The 2,792-nt window shown below is 34.7% G+C and overlaps 1 protein-coding gene across 1 annotated transcript in view; it reads left to right on the plus strand.

Moving 5' to 3' along the window:
• LOC135660231 (cytochrome b6-f complex subunit 4) overlaps positions 1 to 1,659 on the plus strand; it is a 2,852-nt gene extending 1,193 nt beyond the window's left edge. Inside the window, exon 1 of the mRNA XM_065176357.1 lies at positions 1 to 1,659. This exon is cut by the window's left edge and continues 1,193 nt beyond it. The gene's annotated coding sequence lies outside the window, so the exon portion shown is untranslated.
• Positions 1,660 to 2,792: the final 1,133 nt, after the last annotated feature.

The raw sequence follows: 2,792 nt of genomic DNA on the forward strand, positions 1-2,792 counted from the left end.
TCTTCTTTTTCTTTATAAATTTTTCTTTCTATTTTTATTAGAAAAAGAAGATGAAATAATTATCATGGATTTAAAATAAAAATTGATTCTTAGGTAAATCAATTGCGAAATGCTTTTGTAGAGTGTCCGATATCTCTTTTACATCTTCTATGCGAAAATATTCAATTCTCATAAGATCTTCTTGACTCTTATTCAAAAGGTCCAATAATGTGTGTATATTGGACCTTTTGAGACAATTATAGGTCCTGGAAGGTAATTCTGATTGGTCAATAAAAATACATTTCAATGGAATTTCTTTTTTGTTTTTCTTTAGATTAGTTAATCTATCTTGAAAGGTAAAAATGGGTAGAGTAAACCTGTTTTTATTTTCTTTGAAATTAATGTCCTCTTCCTCCGCATGTAGAAAAGGAATAAATAAATCAATTAAATTACGAGAAGCTTCATAAAGTGCTTCCTTAGGAGTTAAACTTCCATTCGTCCATATTTCTAGAAAAAGTATCTCTTGTTTTTCATTCCCATTCCCATAAGAATGAATACTATGATTCGCATTTCGAACAGGCATAGATACAGCATCTATAGGATAACTTCCATTTTGAGAGTTAGTTGTTGGTTTCGTACGATATCCACGATCTCGCCTGATTTGTAATCCAATACACAAATCAATTGGTTCCGTCAGGTTAGCTATATGTTGTGTTGTGTCAACTATTTCCACGGAAGGTGGTGAGATGATATCTTGAGCGGTTACGTATTTAGGGCCCCTGGCGCAAATGGATGCGTCTCTAACTCCATATATATTACTTCTCAATACAATTTCTTTCAAATTTAGTAAAATTTCATGTACCGATTCTTCAATACCTATTATCGTAGAATATTCATGCGGCACTTTCTCAGAGTTTGCACGTGTGATACATGTTCCTTCTATTTCTCCAAGTAAAGCCCTTCGCATGGCAATACCTATAGTATCGGCTTGACCTTTCATAAGCGGGGACAGAACGAAACGACCATAATAAAGACGTTTACTGTCTACTCTCGATTCAACACACCTCCACTGTAGTGTTCGAGTGGATCCTGCTACTTCCTCTCGAACCATACTATACTAATACTATTATTTGATCAGATCATTGAATTATTTATTTCTCTTGAAATCCGTTTTTTTCTTATTTCTACACACGTCTTTTTTTAGGGGGTCGACATCCATTATGTGGCATAGGTGTTACATCACGTACGAAACTTAATAGTATACCACTTCTACGAATGGCTCGTAATGCTGCATCTCTTCCGAGACCAGGACCTTTTATCATAACTTCTGCTCGTTGCATACCCTGATTAACTACTGTACGAATAGCATTTAATGCCGCCGCTTGAGCAGCATAGGGTGTCCCTCTTCTTGTCCCTTTGAATCCGGAAGTACCAGCGGAGGCCCAGGAAACCACCCGACCTCGTACATCTGTAACAGTTACAATGGTATTGTTGAAACTTGCTTGAACGTGAATAATTCCTTTTGGTATTCTACGTCCATTCTTACGTGAACCAATACGCCCATTCCTACGTGAACCGATTCTTGGTATAGCTTTTGTCATATTTTATCATCTTATAAATATAAGTCAGAAATATACGGAAAGAAAAGATACGGAAATATCCATTTCATATTAAAAGAAATCCTTTATTTTTGTCTTTTCTTTAGAAAGTTCTTTTTTAGAAAGATTATCCCTGTCTCTGTTTATGTCTCGGATTGGAACAAATCACTATAATTCGTCCGCGCCTACGGATCAGTCGACATTTTTCACAAATTTTACGAACGGAAGCCCTTATTTTCATATTTCTTATTCCTTACCTTAATTTTTAATCTATTCCTTGGAAGAAAATAAGTCTCTTGAATTTTTTTTTTTAACTTCGAATTGTATCGTCATGAAAGGAATGCTTTAAAAATCACCTAATCATTCGAATCTTTGTTGCGAAGTCTATAAATTATACGTCCCCTGGTTGAATCATAACAACTTACTTCAATTTTGACTCTATCCCCAGGTAGTATCCGTATAAAACTGCGCCGGATCCTTCCCGAAACATAACCTAGAATTACATCTTTATTATCTAGGCGGACCCGAAACATACCGTTGGGAAGTGATTCAGTAATTAAACCTTCATGAATAAATTTTTGTTCTTTCATTCCAGGTAACTTCCTTGAAGTATCAACTAATGGAGGAAGAGTTATATAACTCACTTTTCCTCTCTATTTCACAAATAGGAAGTTAGAGAGAAAATTAGGATACCAGAGGAGGAGGATCACCATATATATAACAAAAGTTCGCCTCCAATTTTTTCTCGTCGAGCTTCTCGATCTGTCATTATACCTCGGGAAGTAGAAAGAATTACAATTCCTATTCCACCTAAAATCTTAGGAATTTGTTGATAGTCGGAATAAATGCGTAAACCGGGTCGGCTGATACGCTTTAAAATAGTTCTGTGTATTCTTTTCCTAGTCTTTCTATGTCGCAGAGTTGAAACCAAGAAATATTTGTTACCTTCCTGATGTTTCCGAACGTTTTCAATAAAACCTTCTCGTAGAAGTATTTTCACAATATTTTCGGTGATATTAGTAGATGCTATTCGAACCGTTCCTTTTTTATTCATGTCAGCATTTCTTATAGAAGTTATTATATCGGCAATAGTGTCCTTACCCATGACGAACTATAATTATTGGTGCCTCCTAATTTTGATATAATCAACATGTTTCCTTTTTTTCTTTGTTTTATTTTCTTTCTCTTTTTTTTTTTTTTTATTATTATAAAATT

This window comes from Musa acuminata, unplaced genomic scaffold, assembly GCF_036884655.1.
Source record: "Musa acuminata AAA Group cultivar baxijiao unplaced genomic scaffold, Cavendish_Baxijiao_AAA HiC_scaffold_478, whole genome shotgun sequence".
NCBI lineage: Eukaryota > Viridiplantae > Streptophyta > Magnoliopsida > Zingiberales > Musaceae > Musa > Musa acuminata.